At 46.6% G+C, this 20,938-nt stretch overlaps 1 protein-coding gene across 1 annotated transcript in view; it reads right to left on the bottom strand.

Annotated features, from left to right (window-relative positions):
• The window catches only part of large1 (LARGE xylosyl- and glucuronyltransferase 1), a 79,605-nt gene extending 60,508 nt beyond the window's left edge, over nt 1-19,097 (bottom strand). Inside the window, exon 1 of the mRNA XM_080492085.1 lies at nt 18,859-19,097. The gene's annotated coding sequence lies outside the window, so the exon portion shown is untranslated. The remainder of the gene's footprint in view (nt 1-18,858) is intronic.
• Between the last annotated feature and the right edge of the window lie 1,841 nt (nt 19,098-20,938).

Genomic DNA, 20,938 nt, shown 5'->3' with positions numbered 1-20,938 from the left:
CCCCGGAGCACCTCTGGCTCTCCCAAGTGGCGCCTCCGGGGGCAGGACGGGCCCTCCAACCTCCAACCAAATCTCATCTCAACTGGGCCAAACCAGGAAAATTAGAAGGCAATCGTCTGGAAATACAAACATCTTTCCTTCAGTTTGAGGACAAAGACATGAAATAGTTTCCATTTACCGTAATGTACTTATGACAACATGTACACATTTCTCAGGACTGTGGATTTCTGCAGCCTGAAGCATGAACACCGTGGGATGGCTCCGATAGTAATGCTCTTATGCCAGCAGCTATCTGCCACTTCCTGTTTGGCCACCCGTCTCCATGTTGTGTTACGAACTCTAATTCAGCCTGAGAGAGTTCTTTCTGAAATGACCCGAGCAGAGTGGGTCAGCACCAAGCATCCTTCCTTCAGACATTACAGCCACAGGCTGGCTGGTTACAGCAACCAGGGTGGGCAGAGTCCAGAGACTCCTTCTCGACAGGAGAATCGATAGTTCCAACAGGTTAAAAACAACCCCGTCATCCTGCCGGAGGAGCAGAGCGCAGCGAGGCCCGAGCCTCTCCGGGACAGACATCGAGAGCGTTACGTTATGTTAGCAGTGCTCATTAGCATTCAGAGCTAGTAATGCTAACATAGAAGGATCCACAGTCACTGGAGCTTCAGAGCAACGTCAAGAAAGAAGGATCCTGATCCTAAAAGAGGATTTCTCTTCAGCTCAGTGTGTCGGGGGCCGGGGGATCTGGTCTCAAAGCACACAAGGACTTGACTTCAGCTCAGGCCTCTGGAAAACGTGGGGTGATTTTGAGTGTTGGGGTAACAATACCATTTCTGAGAAAACACTGAGGTAGACGATGTTTCTGTCATTTTAACTTTTACTTTAATTTTTGTGCTTCTGATTTCTGTCCAGTTTTCACCATGTATGAAATAATTTGTACCGTCAACTCGGGATGCACCAATTCATGTTTTCTCGCTTCCGATCCGATCCCGATACCTGAATTTGGATATCTGCCGATACCGATACTATTCCGATACCAGAGCTGTTGGGTTAAATATCATTATTATCATTATTGTTGACTTCATATGAGGCTGTAATAAACTCCTCTCTACAGGCAAGTATGAAATGTACTAATGTGTGCATGTATTCTCTCAAAAGACAACTTGAGGTTAGTATCAGGTCAGAAAAGGAATCAGGACAAACTATTTTCGTTCCATTTGGACAATGTGGGGGTCTGCATGACATCATCATCTCATAATAAACTAGTTCTACCTTTAAAACCTCAGAATCACTTTATTAATCCCTGGGGAAATTCTCCAGCAATGCAGCACAAACGATTGGGACTATTTTCAGGGAGTAGGACGCAGCTTCACGGAGGTGTGAATCGCCTGCTACTTTTCATTGTTGTGATGGCGGGTTAAGTGCCGTTCTTCTCGGCGAGCTGATGTTTTAAAAACGGTGACGTCTGGCTGCAGAGCGACCGCCTCGCTGTACAGCGGCTTTGCAAACATCCACGTTGCTGCGTTGCTTTGAGGCGTTTCGAGCGTAAGATACGTCCAAACAGCGGACATGTTGTCATGAAAGGTTGGATAGCCACAGTGCTGAACGTCGTCAGCGCTAAAGATTCACGCTGTGCTCCTCAGATTCACCGGCTCACGTCACAGTGGCTTTTCTCTTCTTCTCTGGGTGAGGCGGCTTTCTTCCCGGCTGTGAACATGCAGCTGATTGGACGAGCCAAAACGCTGCCGCGGTGAGTCCAGGGACCGAAGGGACATTCTCCCAGGGGCATTCACACTAATCCCGGGCCTGGCTTTTCATGCTGCACAGAGGAATCCACCGGGGTCTTCTTCCAGGAGTCACGGTCACTGAAAGCCGAGCAGCAGCCAGCACAGCGACGTGTTTTAATCAGTTTGTCTCTGAGGGAGTCTCAACATGCATCGGTCTTCTCTACAGCACAACGTATTTTATGGAGAATGTCTCACATACTTCCACATAAATCGGATGTTTTTCTGAGTGTTTTTTTCTTCTTCATACGAGCAATTAAAAAGTGTTTTTAGCCGACAGAAGAAATGAGTTGATATTGGTAATTTCTTTAGAAAGTTTGAAAAACTAATGAATGTCTCTTCATTTAATTTGTCCTTCCCTTGATACATAAAAGATTAAACTTTTGGTGCACAATCATGCATGTTTCTACTTCACAAGGCCTCTCCACCTCTTTTTTCACGTTTCCCAGAAGAAACAGAAAAACCTCGCGGCCCAAAGCGGACTCCAGTCCTCCTAATGACTCCGTTGGCTGTGAACCCTTCCTCGCTTTAAATACGAGACGAAGCTTCGTCCTGAATGACTCCGGCAGCGCGAGGCGGCTCCGGGTCGTGACGGGACAGTTTCCGAGAGGACAGGTTGAATATCGCTCGGCGGAGGACAACCCCTCCGGCTGGGCGGAGCCTCTCCTCACCTCCAGCAGCACAACGGAACCCAGCAGCAGCTGGAGATGAAGTGCTGCTCAGAGGGAAGGACGCAGGCCTTTAGTGGCCCAGATGAAGCAATTAATCACAGCCGACTCGGAGCTGGAGGCTAAACAGAAGGAAAGAACATTCATCTTCAGGGGGTTCTGTTTAGTTCCTCGTCTCCCTCCGACTCCACCTTCCTTCCTTCCTTCCCGTTTTTATCACATATTTGAAAACATCAGTGCGTATGCTCCCCAGATATCAGGCAGTTCCACTTTGTAGGTTTGCAGGCAATACTTTTCCCTCTCCACTGAGAGGTACAGAATTAAAATGAAAGGGTGATTCCCGGCCCGCTTCTTTGACCTTCTCTTCTTCATTACTATGATTACATGTGAGAAGACTGTAATCTTCCCTGAGTCATGTTGCAGTGTCCTTGTGCTCCTCCAAAAACACACACAGGGAGCGAAGTAGGCCAAAGACTAAAAACAGAAACGGTGTCATCAGTGTTCAGCCCGTCACTGCGGAGGAGGAAGCTCCTAATGAGGCTCCATGCCAAGAAGAAACCAACCGTCGCTGCACAAACCTGTCTGAGGATTCAAGTCTGCGCTTTCTTCAGCACTTCACTGCGTTTGACGGATTAGTCTGATTTCACAGAGTCCACACGCATTCACCGTCAAACAACCAGGGGCCTCATCTATAAAAGGTTGCTGGAGCACAAAACAGGTCCTGAAAGATGCGTATGCCACTTCCCACGCAAAGTCTGTGATCTGGGAGAATGTTTGCGGGAGAATGTGCGTACCGGTACGCAAACTTTGAACCTTGCGCACAAACATTTTGGAGACGGGGAACCTGGTGGTGATGGTGAGGTGGAGGATTGAACCAGATTCCTCTCAATATCTTCAAATATCAGACATAATGATGAACAGCCAAGCTGCAGTGTTCTAGATGTTTCTTTAGTGGAACATTGCTACTGAATCAGCAGCACCATGATAGAGTGATGGAGCCGATAGAACTGACTGAAATTAGACTGGTTGTTACACATTTTGTCACAATTGATAATCAGAGTAAAGACATAAATAGCGCGGTGACAGCCGCCATGCGTAAAGCTGCAGGGTGACTGAGGATAAAACACAAAGTCCACTGAGCCTTTTCATAGTCCCTGTTCAAATATTTAATTTATACATTTAATAAACAGATAAAACTGAACTTTATCGGTCTGCTGTGTCTCCATCCAAATGTCTCCTTCCCTCTCCGACACTCTGACACACGCTGGTCGTCACAACCATGACGCCGTTTTGGGGTCCAGCGGTGAGCTCTGGTGCGGACCTCCATGATGTCACTCTCCTCCATGATGTCACTCTCCTCTGACCTCCACCTTCACATCAGATTCTTCTCCTCCACCTCTACAGTCACTGATCTCTCTGTGACTCTCACACTATTTCCAGCAGTGACGAGCTGCCGATTGCTTATATTTTCTTTTATTAGTGATTCCACTACTGTGACACCAAATAATATCATCTCCTGACCTCCACCTCCTCCATCACTATTTCTCTCTCAGTAAAATTCCTTTTCTTCTTTTCTCTCAGGATTTAGCATCAAATGCCGGCGATCAACAGGCTGAATGAGATGCAAAAATATTGACGAGGCACTTCGCATTGACCATTTATGGTAGAAAGTGGGCGTGTAGGGGGCGGGGCCTGAACTGTCGACCTTCCAGGCGGACTGGGATCTATTAAAGGAAAGTGCGTGCAGATGTGCGTACGCATGGTTTTACCGATCCAAAAACTTTTGGGCGCATGAACATTTTTCGTAGGAATCCTACGCAATGTTTTATAAATGACGCCCCTGATCTGTCCTGCACATGCTCAGTAGAGCCCATCAGAACAAAGTTTCCTCCGTGGTGTCATGACTCCGAGTCCATATTCTCCTAGGCTTGGTACTTTTATTTTGACAATCGCTGTAATAACAATCCAACTTGGTCTCTGTCTAAGAGAATGTCTGTGTTCTCCCATTGTTAATGCTTAGAGCCCTGTGTGTGGTTTCATTACAAAAACTAACAACGGCACCAACTAGTGGCCCAACATGAGCGCTTCAGCGCTTCCAGGTGTCAACGGGGCCTAAAAGACTTCAGACGTATTGTTGAGAAACATTTTGTTCGCAATATTTGCATCTCAAAGTGTCTGCAGACTTTGATTGGAATTCATACAGATGGTATCAGCCCTTCGATTAGAAACCACACCACTGACGTAACGCTGGATAAACATGAACCAACCTTTTTCAAAGCGACTCCACCTCCTTCACACATTTTCTTCTTTTTGAGGTCAATTAAAGTTTGCTAGAGGCGGCGACCAAATCTTAACCAGCTTCAGTCACGTCTCAGCAGGCAGGAGATGTTTGTCTATAAAAACGACATCAAGGTTTTGAAGCCGCAACAGCAGGGTGACAGGGCTCCAGCATCCCACTGTCTGCTTTTATAATACCAAACATATTCAGAGGTGAGTACAACAGGCTCCTTCAATAAAGGATTTCTGCATTCATGGGGAAGTTGGATTAAAGAAAACATCTCTAATCTTGCCCCCGGTCCCCTCTGATAACATCAAGCAGCAGAAGCAAACACACACAAGTCTTTTCTCTTTGTTCGTCACCTCTCCTCCACCTTTTTAAAGAGCTGATTTCATCAAGGCAAATATTTCAGTTTGTTCTGCTCTCTCCGGGGACTCAAACCAAACCACGTGACACCGATACAAACCACTGGTAACCCGCCAGCCCCATCGCACGAGCTCATCCAGTACAAGTTACCACTTAAAGTTCCTCGTATCCTCTATGGTGACGGTATCAGGATTCTCACCAGGAGTTTCTGACAGCGTAGGAGTTGGTCCACTGTAAGTTAGGCCGGGGGATCAGTGGGGGAGCTCGGAGGTTTTAGGCTATTGAAACGGCTTATTTGGTATCGTGGAGGACTATAATCAGTGGAAGATATGTCAACCGGCAGAACCTCGACATCTCCACACTCTGATGCCTCGCAGGGTGACGAGCAATGCTTTAATACAAACATTAAGTAAAGGTAAAACACTGAATTAAAAAATCTTAAACTATCAAGTCAGTTGAGTAAAGTCACAACATTTCTTCCTAATCATTGCCCATCATGTTGTGACTCTGGTAGTTGAACATATAATAAGATCAGACTCACTGTAACTGCATCAGTGGATGTTTACATTAGGCCCTCGGTCAATAATAAAAACAAGTTATTGGACCATGAAAACCAGTATACCTAAGCAAATAAAGGCACGGGCTAAGGTCCCTGAATACTCCCAAAGGAACAAGAAGAAAGTTCAGTTGTCGACAAACGTTTTCAGGAATACATTTCAAGTGTAGGTGTGTGTCCAGGCCACCTTGTTGGTCCAGGGAGCTGACAGCCCTGAGTGACGCGTTCAGGGACATCACCAACTCCGATGCGTGCTACCTGCTACATGCTAACGAGCTCACGCAATAGCGAGGCTACATGCTAAACATACGCTGTGATGCCGTGCGTGCGTTTGTTGCTATAGCCATGCTTTGAAACGGCATGGGAGCAGAGGGTGCAGGTGACTCCGTCATTAACACCGTACGCACGCGCAAAGGGCCCCCAGAAAACCGCGTACGTCACCGGCGTTAAGCGTAACGGTGTCTACAGCTCCTCTGGCAACTCTACATCTTCTTCGTAGTGCTCACTCACTCAAACCTTTTTATCAACTTCTTACATCATTTGCTTACAGAGCCACTAACTTCAATATAGAAAACAGGTGCAATTCCTAAAAAATGGATTAGAAACAATAAATCACTTCAACCCACTATAAAGAGCAAAAAAGGAATGAAAGAGTTAAAATGGCAAAGGAGACTAGAACAGCAGAACCACTAAAGGTGTAACAATGGCTTTTAATCTGAACTGTAGTGATGAAAACTTTACCTCGATCTGCAGCCCTGCACCGGGCCACCAGCCGGGCGCGGTGGAGCCACCATCAGGTCGATACACAGCCACAGACCAGTGTTGCCAGATCAGATTGACAGCTTCCAGCCCAATCACGTCTTAGAACCCGCCCATTCCAATAAAAACCAGCCCAAACCTCGAAGTTGCCAGACACCGGTGCAAACCCCGCAAAATCACAACACATGCAAATGAAAACACACCCAGAGCTTCATATCTGCATCAATTAACCACATATAAATGATAGATAAATAGGTTTTTGCAAATTGCAACCTACAAGAGTGCAGTAAATCAACCTAAACAAACTGCACAATGAACCTCTGGCATCCTAGCGCCAGGCCCTGATTAGTAATAATGCCAACTGCACGTAAAAATGTGCACTTTAAAGTCATGTAGGACTCATATATTTCGTTATTTACACCACAAATGACCTGTATGAGGACTACATGCAAAACAATTTAAAACAAAACTATTACGCACATACAGAGCGCATCTCCCTCCCTCCCTCCATTTTCTCCTCGCCGCTTTCCACACCTGTGGTGCTGAAAGACTCACAACAACCTGGCCGCACAGCAGCTGATTGAGTTTTTAATTCAACGAGCAAAGACAATAGAATACTGTAAGTGGGCTAGAGTTACCAAAATCAGTCCCAGTGCAAATAAGCTAATGTGACATAAATATCATTTCACCTTTACACAGAATCAGCGTCTTTCTATTAACTTCAATGTTGAGAACTTGAACTATTTACAGTCACGGGAAGCCAGGTCAGAATCAAATCATTTATCTATCTAGGGTATTTATTTATTAGAGAGAGAGAGAGAGAGAGAGAGAGAGAGAGAGAGAGAGAGAGAGAGAGAGAGAGAGAGAGAGAGAGAGAGAGAGAGAGAGAGAGAGAGAGAGAGAGAGAGAGAGAGAGAGAGAGAGAGAGAGAGAGAGAGAGAGAGAGCTGTTTTGACAATATTAAAAAACTCACCAAATGTGGATAAAAGCAGCTCAAATGTTAATGACCAGCCCAATGTATTTTTTCCCCGCCTGACGTAAACAAAAACAGCCCAATCTGGCATCACTGCCACAGACCTGCTCCACAGAGATCAATCCGCCTCGGCAGAGCCGGGCTGCACACCCACGGAACTGTGGAAGATGAGAAGGGAACGTCAGAACCGTCACACGTTACCAGACTGACCACAAGCTCACATTCAGAAAGTCACCACCATGACGTTTCTGATCAGTTGATTACCTTCCTGATCACACGGTGAAGATTCACTGAAGCGTCTTCAGACGCCTGCAACCAACCAAAACCAATCAATGGGAAACAATAAGGAACCAATTACACCTCCAATCAGCGAGGAATCCACTGCAACAATATTCCTTTGCTCAATAGATTCAGCGCTGATGAAGAAATATGAAGGTGCTTTAATGTGACGTCTTCTGGAGAAAATAATTTGATTAAGTAATAAAAAAGAGTGGCAGAGCCCAAATATGAAAACCTGCCAGCACCATAATAACCCATTCTTCTGTTTTCATATCATTTGAATTCTTTTGCACATGAGGCATCATTTCAAAGAGACTCTGCTCCTTTATCTTTCATCAGGGAGGACAAATGGGCCACGCAAGGAGGGGACATAGCTCACGTGGTTAAACCGGCTAAAATCTGGTAAAACTGCTGAAAATGGAGAAAAAAAAACACCAAAAAGAGCTTAAACAACTAAAATAACTAAACACCTGAAACTGCTCGAAGGCAGAATAGCTAAAACAAAACCAAAAAAATTAATAAAACACTTAAAATAGATATTTCTTTTAGCGGAAAATGGTATATAATGGAGCAATACTCGAACACCAGACCTCTTTGGGAACGCAGCACCAGTTTGGACAGAATGGCTTTCAGAAAGTCCAGCAAGCCCTATGCCGAGCATGGTGGAGGCATTATCATGGTGTGGGGCTGCTTTACCGACTCTGGTACTGGAGGTCTTGAACACATTAACAGAATGATGAAATCTAGCAGCATTTATAGGAGGAAATATCGTGTTGAGTTTGACGTGACGCTCTCAGGTCTTTGAACAGCTCAATCAACTCGTCGTTCTGTACAAAGAAACGATTGGAAATGAGAAGAGGGGCTGATTTTAAGTACAGTGGGGCAAATAAGTATTTAGTCAGCCACCAATTGTGCAAATTCTCCCACTTAAAAAGATGAGGCCTGCAATTTTCATCACCTCAACTATGAGAGACAGAATGGGGGGAAAGAATCCAGGAAATCACATTGTAGGACTTTTTATGAATAAATTGGTAAAATAAATATCTGGTCACCTACAAACAACCAGGATTTCTGGCTCTCACAGACCTGTAACTTCTTCTTTAAGAGGCTCCTCTGTCTTCCACTCATTACCTGTATTAATGGCACCTGTTAGAACTGGTTATCAGTATAAAAGACACCTGTCCACAACCTCAAACAGTCACACTCCAAACACCACTATGGACAAGACCAGAGAGCTGTCAAAGGACACCACAAACAAAAATTGTAGACCTGCACCAGACTGGGAAGCCTGAATCTGCAACAGGTAAGCAGCTCGGTGTGAAGAAAGCAACTGTGGGTGCAATTATTAGAAAATGGAAGACATACAAGACCACTGATAATCTCCCTCGATCCGGGGCTCCACGCAAGTTCTCACCCCCGTGGGGTCAACATGATCACAAGAACGGTGAGCAGAAATCCTAGAACCACACGGGGGGACCTAGTGAATGACCTGCAGAGAGCTGGGACCAAAGTAACAAAGGTTACCATCAGTAATACACCACGCCGCCAGGGACTCACATCCTGCAGTGCCAGACGTGTCCCCCTGCTTAAGCCAGGTCATGTCCAGGCCCGTCTGAAGTTTGCTCGAGAGCATTTGGATGATCCAGAAGAGGATTGGGAGAATCCCATATGGTCAGATGAAACCAAAATAGAACTTTTTGGTAAAAACTCAACTCGTCGTGTTTGGAGGAGAAAGAATGCCGAGTTGCGTCCAAAGAACACCATACCTCCTGTGAAGCATGGGGGTGGAAACATCATGCTTTGGGGCTGCTTTTCTGCAAAGGGACCAGGGCGACTGATCCGCGTAAAAGGAAAGAATGAATGGGGCCATGTATCGTGAGTTTGACTCCCCAGGAGGAATCACAGCGCGGCGGCGCCGTGAAGAGGCCGTCCGCTCATTAGGCCGTGTAGTTAAAACGTGTCTGTGCACACCGAGAGGAGTCACAGCGCAGCGCGGCGCTGCGGGGAGGAGGCGATTAATCACATATCCAAATTAATATCCAGACACCACAGCAACCGGGTGTTCTAGATAATCCGGTCCAGCCTAAGTATTATAGAGCTTTTAGTGTTGCTCAGCTTGAAATTTGCCGGGAGAAAATGTTTGGCAGGTTGTGTGCTTCTCCAGACATGCGGTACCATGAGATGACAACAGAAAGCTGCTATTAAAAGCCTTCCACACCCGTTAACAGAAGCAACTCAGTTCTTTTTTTAATTATTTCATGCAAAACCATGAGTGTAACAACAGCTGCACACGTGACACAATCCTCTCAAACTTTACCTGGTCAGACTGGACACTGGAGAAACAAGCAAACCAGCAATAAAACCATAAGAGAAGATTTCATTTTTAGAAAGTAATGCTGCTGGAACGACTTATGGTTTGAATGAATTATCATGGTCAGAGCTGACATTCAGTGCGCCTGCAGTTTAGTTTCTTGTTTCTGTGTTCAGGCTTGTCAATGTGACGTTCTGGTTTCAGACGCTGGAATAAAACTTTGCGCAAGACTTCAGTTGTGCTTAAGTGTTAAGGGCAGTGTTCCATGTTTACATTTGACTGATTTTCTGACAGCGACTGCTCATTCTGCACGGCTTCGCACAGTTTTCGTACTCTAACAAGGGCCTAACAAACATCAACGCCAAACATGTCAAACACGTGGCTGGTGGGCCAAAACCAGCCCGACTCTGGAAGGTACGAATCCCGCAGCACGTCAGCGGATTATTTAGATGTTCTCAAGTGGAACAGCAGAGCTCACGACAACTGTAACAACAGCTTGAAAACGTTGGTGGAGTGACACTGCCTGTCAGTGACGGTCATGTTGAGCATCAGACGACAGATTCATCACAGCACAACTAATCGATTATGAAACTTTAAATTCAACGATCAATTTTTAGCAATTCTGGCAACTGGCTGCAAACAATACAATTACACTGAGCTGAGATCTTAAGAGTGGGCCGTCTTCAGATTTCTAGATCAGCGTCAATACCCATCCCCCCTGGTCCCCCTGGCAAAATGCTGAACCTTGTGTTGCTCAGATTCAGGTTCAGCTCAGAATCCAGCATTCAGAGTGTGAATGTGACTGATGAAAGCATGCCGAGGGTGTTGGAGGAATAAAAAGCTCTATATCTCTAAAGTCCACCAAGTGTCCATGAGAACGCAGCGGTCTGGGCCTCAAGCACCACCTCATCGGACCGCCTTGTATCCAGAGGAAACGATCCAGCTTTGGAGAGATTCCTTGACACCAGTCCTGGACGACCCGGTGCCAGCAGCCACACCAGTCCTGGACGACCCGGTGCCTGCAGCCACACCAAACGAGTCCAAATGGCTCTCTGCGTGTTGAAGGTTGCCGACCCCAGAGCCAGTTCATTCATTTCCAATGGCATTCTGATATCTTCTGAGCATTTCAGACATTCAACAGCAAAAACAAGCAGTGAAAATCAGAAAAGAAACCAGGATAACAAACTTTGCAGAATGTGGATCCGATCTGGGAAACGTGTGTTTACATGCGAAGGCTTTAGAAGAAAAGAAAGCTCCTTTCTGCAGGGGCTTGAAGGTAGACAAACAGTCGGGAACCATCACTTTAGAACAAGTACTGTACAGGTAAAAAAAGATCTAACGCAACACTCCCATATTTCCATGCATCTTTTTCCTACTTGTTGTTTCTTTATGCTCCATGATGCATTTCATTGGTCGCTGGTCGATACAGCAATGGCATCGAATGAAGTGATCAGTTCATGAGGCTCTGCAGGGAGACCGTTCGTCCTGAAGAAAGTCCAGCGCTGCCACACGAGACACGGAGAAGGAAACACTCGCACAGCCTTAACTCTTTAGTGCAGAAGGAGCTGAAGAGCAGCTTGGACATAATGACTTGAAACAGGGCTGCAATGGATGCACCACATCAGCCTCTGTCTGGGGAATTCCCACCTTATTTTTTATTTAGCTGCATCACTTTGCAGAGACTGACGCAGATCAACAGCACGATGGGCTACGATCATTCACACTCCAGACTGAAGGAGAGGCGGCCTGCAGACATCCTGAACCTCTCTCTGTCTAGATGGAGCTTGTCCTTCTACTTTCTCTTTCCTACCTGGATTAACTTCAACCTCCTACAACCAGCAGCACAATGCGAGTACTTGAAGGACAAAACTGTTAATGTGGCGCACTCGGTGGACAACCAGCCAGCACGCAGGTGGAGGCTGGAGAGGAAGCGAGGCATCACTCTCGGCTAAAGAGCTCACCAGACTGACCGTCTCTGCCAAGCCCGCTCATGGCAAACGGCCGGCCTATTGTCAACATGATCGACGAACCGAGACGAGGGGTGCACACGGTCAGCACACGTGTTTTCTTTTTCACTGAAAGCCGGCCCAACGTCCCAGACGGCAGGCCTGACTGTCTACAGAGCCCAAACGAGCAGCTATCACCACGGACCAGCGGTGTGTGTGTGTGTGTGTGTGTGTGTGTGTGTGTGTGTGTGTGTAAACATGGTTCATTGCCACGTAGAGGTGTTTTGCTCCCTGAAGGTTTCAACACATGCAGATCGTTTCATCGGCCAACAGCGCTTACAAGCTAACGATGAACTCGGCCGGCCTTCAGAATTCCATCCACCGATTGCAGAAGGTTGGACAGTGTGTTTATCACAGCAGGGGGCTTTTACAGCATCCAGAACACCTTCCTGCACAATTTTAATCAGTTTAGAGACTTCATGACCTGAGGACACAATACTTTGGAGCAGGCCCACTGCAACATATCAAAGCTTCTCAAATCATCAATTTCAACCGGTCAGACCACAGCCGCCTGTTTTCCAACAACAGGCACGATCAGAGTCCAGCCAGGGTGGCGGTGGACAGGCTACAGGAACAATACAAGAACCATACAGATCCAACTGTAGGGAAAGTGCAACAATACGCCGTTACTACAGCGTAAACTGTGGATGAACTGTGGCGACGAAATGCATGAGGAAAGCAAAGCACTGCTCCAAGAAGCAGGCTGTGGACGGAGGGCCTGAAACCTGGCAGGACATCAAAGAAATGTCCAACTAGGACACACACACACACACACACACACACACACACACACACACACACACACACACACACACACACACACACACACACACACACACACACACACACACACACACACACACACACACACACACACACACACACACACACACACACACACACACACACACACACACACACACACACACACACACACACACACACACACACATTGTGACGAAGCGTGTGCCCTCGATAACATCGGTTCAAAGTACTATTTTAAGCTTGTCATATATATAAATGACATGCTTACAAATGTATTGTCAGAATTGACATGAGCACAAGTGCACTGTTGGTCTCGTGGTTGGGAATCGTACCCGTCATGAAAGAGGTTTGGATTCAATCCCAGGTCAATTTAATTAAATTTTTTCCATTGCATCACGTCATCCAGAGGTCTTGTTAGGACGTCCAGACAGGATGTCCATGCGATGTCCAGGAAAGACGTCCAAAAAAAACGTTCATTCTGGCCTCCCTGAAGATGTCTTAAAGACGTCATTTGTTCCTCAGCTGTCGGTGGTGAGTGAGCGCAGACTGTGCTGCTCATCAAGTTCCTCAGAGTTCTCGTCAGTCAGGTTGTGACCAGCACCATCAACACCACAGCAAAGCTCCGACCACGCCGGAGCCGTCCCCTGCTGGAGAGGGCGCTGGTGAGCTGCTCCAGGACATTAACGAAGCCAATCCTGAGTCGGTCAGTATGGATCCTGTCTGCACTTCACTCTCCAGCACACCCAAACATCCCAGAGGATAATCTGCAGGTAATCAGATTAGAGGACCTGCTGCACCAGGAAAGTCAGAGCCTTCGTCAGAGTCGCCCGGTCACGGCAGCACCACTGCCTGACCGAGTGGAAAATGATAAAGACACTGTAGAGAGTGAGAGCTGCAGCCGCTGTCCTCCTTCACCTCCAACAGCAGGACGCCCATTAGAGTGGGGCCACACAGCACAACGACTCTTCACTCATAGAACTGCAAAAAAAATTAATTTAGTATGAAATCTACTTGTACTGACTGGATTTAGTTTGATATTTATATATTGTTTTTAATATTCCACTCATGCCGTGCTGCTCATTGAGAACGTAATTTGAACGTCAGCAGACAAACAAACTGAGACGAAGGGACGGGAAGGCCAGCGGAGCTCCGAGGACGCAGCATGTTCCCCGTTCCTGTTCTGGAAGTCACTGAAATCAACCTCATTAGCGGAGAAGCTCACGAAGACGTGAGCCTCTGCTATTAGATCAACACCACGGAAACACGCCGGAGCGGGCCTCACGCCATCACTGCCCACTAATGTGGTTACTGGCACTGAAATGTAATTATTTCATTACAGACAACCTGAGCGTTAAGACACAGGTCATTGGCGCCGTGTCGTAGTGAGGAACATGAGTGATGCTGGGAAACCTTTATTTCACATTACGTTCCAATTATGAGTTTCATCATTAAGTCACAGGTTAAAATCCCAGTTTATATAGTCAAAGATTTCTGCAGATCAAGAAGACAAATGACATAAAAATGGAAAGCGAGAGGAATCTGATGTATTTATACGTAAACGCTTCATTTCAGGACAGTGATATTTTATTAAAGCGTGTGGTATATTTTGGCTCGAGATTCCAGGAAGTCGTTAGATTTTTTTTTAATGTGCAATTTTGACACCTTCAAGGTAGATAAATGTCCAAGGCCCTCAGCGATGACCTCACTGATGTCCTCGATCAACACCACCGACTCAGTCCCGGTTCACATGAGAAGAATCTGTTGGAAAACCAGCAATATCAACAATAAAGACTTCCAGACACACTGGACAGCTCGAAATATTGAAAATGTTGTTGTTTGCATGCCAGGCCACCAGTGGGAGCACTGTTTTTCATAATGCAACGACAGGTATGTGCAGACAGGACAGGACAGGACAGAATTATCTGTCCCAAGCAGTGACAGAAATTTCACTTTGACAAGGCCCCAAACAATAAAATACAAAACATATTTAAAACACAAATAAGACAGTTCGGACATAAAGGAAATGTAAAACTGCAGAATGCTTTAAGTAGAACTTAAACACAGAATCAATCAGTCATGTTGTTTCTCCACAAGGAGACGAACACAGTCCAGGACTTCAGAGTCCCTCATGGGACACCGAGACGTCCTACACAGTCCCAAACAAACCCCTTCATTGTTCAGATCACCATTTGCCCACTGATATGACGGAGCTGTGAGGATGTATGTTGGCGTGGACAGTGCTTCTCTATCATCATCATCATCATCATCATCATCGGTGGTTTAAAGCAGAGGTTTCATTGTACCATCCCTAATCTTTCCACCCAACAGGGCGTTACCTTTAATATGCACTTTTGATGGTGGGAGGTAGCGCTGATGCTAATTTAGCTTCAGGTCATAATCCCAGCAGGTGTGTGTTAAAGTTTTGATTGACATTCCCAGTATCCAATCGCTGCTGGCGGTCAGTTCCACACTCCAGCCAGTCTGAGCACACGCCAGGAAGAGGAGTCTCTCGCTCGATAATATTTCCTTCAGATCCTGTCAAATAAAATTCAAAAGCGTTTCTTGGCCTGAAGTTCAACAGATGGATTTGCTGATGTCGCTCTGCATTATTCCTGCTCCAGCTTCAAGATGGACGCTCTGCCACTAACAGAGTTTCCAGGAAGAAACAGGGACGTGATGAACAAATGAGCTGTGGAGGAGCTTTCATGGACAGGGGACCGGGACAATGTGTCTCATATAACCATTTAGTCTAAAAAGAAACATGCATCGGAAAATGTTCCACGTCTGGATGGAGTCTTGATTCAATTCAACTTTATTTGTATAGCGCCGATTACAACGGTTGTTTCAAGGCACGTTTACCGAGAAAAACCATCAATTCCACACGAGCAAATGGAAAAGAAACCCTCCCCTTTTTAAATGGAAGAAACCTGCAGAACCAGGCCATGAGGATAAACCTGCAGAACCAGACTCAGGGGAGGAGAAACCTGCAGAACCAGGCCATGAGGAGAAATCTGCAGAACCAGACTCAGGGGAGGACAAACCTGCAGAACTAGTCTTAGAGGTAAAACTTGCAGAACTAAGTCATGAGGAGAAACCTGCAGAACCAGTCTTAGAGGTGAAACTTGCAGAACCAGGCTCAGAGGAAGAGACTTTCTTAAAAATTGGTCCAATCTTTGAAACTGAGAATTTCTGCAGTGTTTTTTTTTTTTTTTTAAGCAAAAACATGTGAAATAAGACGGATGCAAAGTTTCTCACAAAATCAAACAGTTACTACAGAAAATGACGCCGATCTCAACATAAAGCCAATAATAATGAAACTTGAAATGAAATGAAAATACAGTGAAATGTCCAGAAAACTTCTCCTGCCGCTGCATTCTGGGTATTTTTACAAACTCACAGGGACAGCGTGGCTTTGAGGCGAATGCCAGCTTGCTATCTTTCACTGCAGCAGCACCGATATCTCAGCTCTTTATGTTTTAATTTTTTTAAATTTAAAATTAGTTTTTTAATAATAAATTTTCTAAAGAAGCATACATGCAATGTGTTAAAAGAATATTTTTTTAAAGTGATATCAAATGAACTTGTAATCTCTTACTTCCAGATCTGTGAAGAACAACAAATCTGCTCAGTGACTTCATTTCCATTTCAAACATGAAACTTTGCAGCATTTCAATGTAAAATGAAAGGAAACGTGTCGTTTCTTGTTGAATGAGAGATAATCTGAAGAGACTGAACCAAAACGTCAGTGCAGTTCAGTAAAAACGTCTGAGTCACAGTAGAAAGAGGAATCAAATTGTAAATATGGCAACAGTACTTTAATCCAAACGACTCTGAGTACTTCTGCTTCATCTCAGGTCAACAAAAACACATTTTCATTCTCCTTTGATCCAAGTGGGAGCTTCTGACAAAAACAGCTTCTTGGAGTTTCTGGAAGATGTTGAGTCTGAATGCACGTTGTCAGGACAATGCTAAATGCTACATGCTAACTTCCAGAGTCCTGCAGGGAATGCTACATGCTAACCTTCAGAGTCCTGCAGGGACAATGCTACATGCTAACCTTCAGAGTCCTGCAGGGTCAATGCTACATGCTAAATGCTAACCTCCAGAGTCCTGCAGGGAAAATGCTACATGCTACACGCTAACCTCCAGAGTCCTGCAGGGACAATGCTACATGCTAACTTCTAGAGTCCTGCAGGGAATGCTACATGCTAACCTTCAGAGTCCTGCAGGGACAATGCTACATGCTAAATGCTAACCTCCAGAGTCCTACAGGGAAAATGCTACATGCTACACGCTAACCTCCAGAGTCCTGCAGGGAAAATGCTACATGCTACACGCTAACCTCCAGAGTCCTGCAGGGACAATGCTACATGCTAACCTCCAGAGTCCTGCAGGGACAATGCTACATGCTACACACTAACCTCCAGAGTCCTGCAGGGACAATGCTATATGCTACACGCTGACCTCCAGAGTCCTGCAGGGACAATGCTACATGCTAACCTCCAGAGTCCTGCAGGGACAATGCTACATGCTAATCTCCAGAGTCCTGCAGGGACAATGCTACATGCTACACGCTAACCTCCAGAGTCCTGCAGGGACAATGCTACATGCTAACCTCCAGAGTCCTGCAGGGACAATGCTACATGCTAAATGCTAACCTCCAGAGTCCTGCAGGGGGCAGAGAGCCTTCAATATCAGCAGAGTTCAAACTGGTGGAATTGTTGAAAACTTCAAACATTTAGTTTGAGTGTTGAGAAGAGTTATTGCAGGATTATTCCTCTCCAGGCTGATGATGAAGGTAACAATCGGTTGTAGATCCACGCTGAAAGCGCACTGTCAATATGTGCTCTCATGTTATTTGACACCGTGATCAAACGCTGATCTGAGTCAATAATCAATAGAAGTGCTATCAGGAGCTGACGGGAGAGAAAACGGACTGAATGGAAGACCAAGAGTCTCTTCTGATGTCTGCTGGGACCCAATCTCACTCTTTGTTCATTCAAGGAGATAAATTTAACCTCTTGGATTGAGGCTGAACTGCCTTCAGGACCACCGGCCATCATCTGACCTCCGCGTCCAAACTGGACACAGGAACTCCCAGCGGGATCAACGGAGAAATTAAATTTAATGTATAATGCTGTATATGCTTTATAAATGCAGGCTTATTAAAAAAAACCTGAAACAAGTTAATCTGAGAGTGGAAGTAATGTCCCTTATAAAGTCGTCCTGAGTGGACTTTACATGTTCTCACTGTGTGTGTGTGTGTGTGTGTGTGTGTGTGTGTGTGTGTGTGTGTGTGTGTGTGTGTGTGTGTGTGTGTGTGTGTGTGTGTGTGTGTGTGTGTGTGTGTGTGTGTTAAATAGACACTAAACCTGGATGCTGATGTCTTTCCAATTAAAATCACAGTGCCCTTTTTCTTTTTGGACCAGGTTCATTCAGAATACAAAGTCATGTTGAACTAATGAAGGGAAACAGGAATAATCCAGAGCAGCAGGACTTCATGTGATTTGTCCAACTTGTTGACATGGAGGGACGTGGAGCCATGGAGAGACATGATTCAGTCTTTAGTGAAGTGTCCATGGTAAGTGATACATTCAGATAAATGAGCGACATGTTTGTATCAGCGCCGGCTGGAATCTGTACTCTGCTTGTAGAAATTAGGATTAATCATCATCATAATAATAATATTAGCTATTTTTAATATCATTATTACTGTTATGATAACCTGTTGTTGGAACTGTAGCACTGATTTTTTTTTTTTAATGCGCAGCTGCTATTTATAGAATTACATTTGGATGTTTTTATGGTGTGTAACTAACTTAAATTGGTGATTAACAGAATTTAAGCGATTTTAAGCGTTTGATCCGCAATAATAAGAGCTTATAAACTGATCTGCGGGCCTTACTGGGGTGTCCAGGTTGTTGGAACTGGAGGAAAACATTACGCAGCAGGGAGCGGAGGAGCCTCACTGCGGCCGGTGGAGCAGCCCTGGACGGGGCTCCATCCTGGAGGAGCCCGGCCGGAGGAGCCGGGGTACCCCGGCTGGAGTAGCCGAGGAGCCGACCGGAGGAGCTGGGGAACCAGGCTAGAGGAGCCCGAGACGCGGCTGCACTCACCTGCTGAAGACGCTTCAAACTGCTGCTTCCAGACTGGACCCACAGCGACCCGGAGCCATGCAGCCGGCTGCGGGCTGCTGTCTGACGGCCGCCCCGCTCAGCTGTTTTCGCTGCGCAACAAGACACCCGGCGCTCCGCCGCGCTCCGGCCATGAAGCCCAGCCTGAGCCCGAGCGCCGGACACTCCGAGGCGGCCGAGCCGCCCGCTGCCCGCCGGAATCCGACAGCAGGCTGCCGAGCTGCCGGTCAGAGAGAGCCGCTCCGAGGCGGCACGCAGCGGGGAGAGGAGGCAGAGCCGCGGCCTCCAGGCAGACACGGAGCGCTGCGGGGCTCCGACACTTCCAGAAGCCTCCACACAGTCCGGCGGCTCCAGACGCTTCCTCCGGTAATCCCGAGCCGAGCGGGTCCTGCTGGAGTCTGAGTCCTCGGCCTCCACACAGCGGCTCTTTCTTCCTCACAAAGCGGACTGCGGCCAATCGGAGCGCGGCGGCGGCATGCGGCGGAGCCAGGACTGGATCACTGGACTGGAGTCTGCACGGAGACTACTGCTCCTCCTGCTCCTCCTGCTGCTGCTGCTGCTCCTGCTGCTGCTCCTGCTGCTCTTCCTGCTGCTGCTGCTGCTGCTCCTGCTCCTCCTGCTGCTGCTAGTACTCCTGCTGCTGCTATTCCTGCTTCTCCTTCAACTCCCCCTGCCCCTGTCTCCTCCTCATCCTCCTGCTCCTGCTGCTCTACCTCCACCTCCTGCTGCTCCTCCTGCTCTTCTCTCACCTCCTTCTTCCCCTTCACCTCCTGATGCTCCTGTCATCTTCTCCTTTTGCTTCTCCTTCACCTCCCGTTGCTGCTGTCTCCTCCTCCACCTCCTGCTGCGCCTCCTGCTACCCTTCACCTCCTGCTGCTCCTGTCATCTTCTCCTTTTGCTTCTCGTTCACCTCCCGCTGCTTCTGTCTCCTCCACCTCCTTCTGCGCCTCCTGCGCCTCCTGCTCCCCCTTTACCTCCTGCCGCTCCTCCTGCTCCTCCTCCACCTCCTTCTGCACCTCCTACTCCTCCTTCACCTTCTGTTGTTCCCTCTGCTTCCCCTTTACCTCCTGCTGCTCCTCCTGCTCCTCCTCCACCTCCTTCTGCACCTCCTACTCCCCCTTCACCTTCTGTTGTTCCTCCTGCTTTCCCTTCACCTGCTGCTGCGGCTGCTCCTGTGTCCTCCTCCTCCTGCTCCCCCTCCTCCTCCTCCACCCCCTCCTCCTCCTCCTCCACCTCCTGCTGTTCCTCCTGCTTCCCCTTCACCTCCTGCTGCTCTTGTCTCCTCCTCCTCCTGCTCCTCCTCTGCATGAAGACGCCCCATCCTCCTCCTCCTCCTGCTGCTGCTCCTGCTGCTCCTCCTGTCTGGACAGCATGAGGCCGCACAGATATTTTTCTCGATCTCGTTATTCATTTATTTATTTATTATTTAGACCAAAGGAGGTAGAATGACTGAGCTCCTCAGGAGTTCTACTGTTCTACTCTCATCCTGCGTTATCATTTTGTTCTTTAAAACAAGCTCACGGTTAAAAAACACCTTTTTATAATCACATTTGACAGATAATTGGAAGTAAGAAGCTTTTCAAAGCCTCATAATTCCATATTATAACAGCAACTGATAAAAATCTCATGTTGTTAAATGTGACAAGAAAACCTGCTACATTTTTATAATTGCAGATTTTATTGCATGAACAATGAATTAAATCATTTCCTCCACGACGAGGGAACCAATCAAGCAAAATGATGAATATTTATATTGATAAAACACGAATATTTCTTTGTCTTCTCATTCTTTCTGTTGCTCTTTCTAAATGAAGGGTGACGGATCAAATAAACTGCTCGGGGCAGTTTGATAACAAGCTTTTTGGTTGTTTTTTTTAATGTAAATGCTTGTGTAACTCCTTCAAGCCTGAAGAGAACATTAACTGTGTTGTGATTGTTGTCCCGTTTGAAATGACCTCATTCAAAGGCTAAAGTTTGACACTTCAAAGTGAATTACATGAGAATAACAACCATTACGTTAAATGTTGGCCCCGCCACTCGGCTCTTACAGATAATTGAAGCT

This window comes from Lipophrys pholis (assembly GCF_963383615.2).
Source record: "Lipophrys pholis genome assembly, chromosome: 22".
Classification (NCBI taxonomy): Eukaryota; Metazoa; Chordata; class Actinopteri; order Blenniiformes; family Blenniidae; genus Lipophrys; species Lipophrys pholis.
This window is presented reverse-complemented; position numbering and strand designations above follow the sequence as displayed.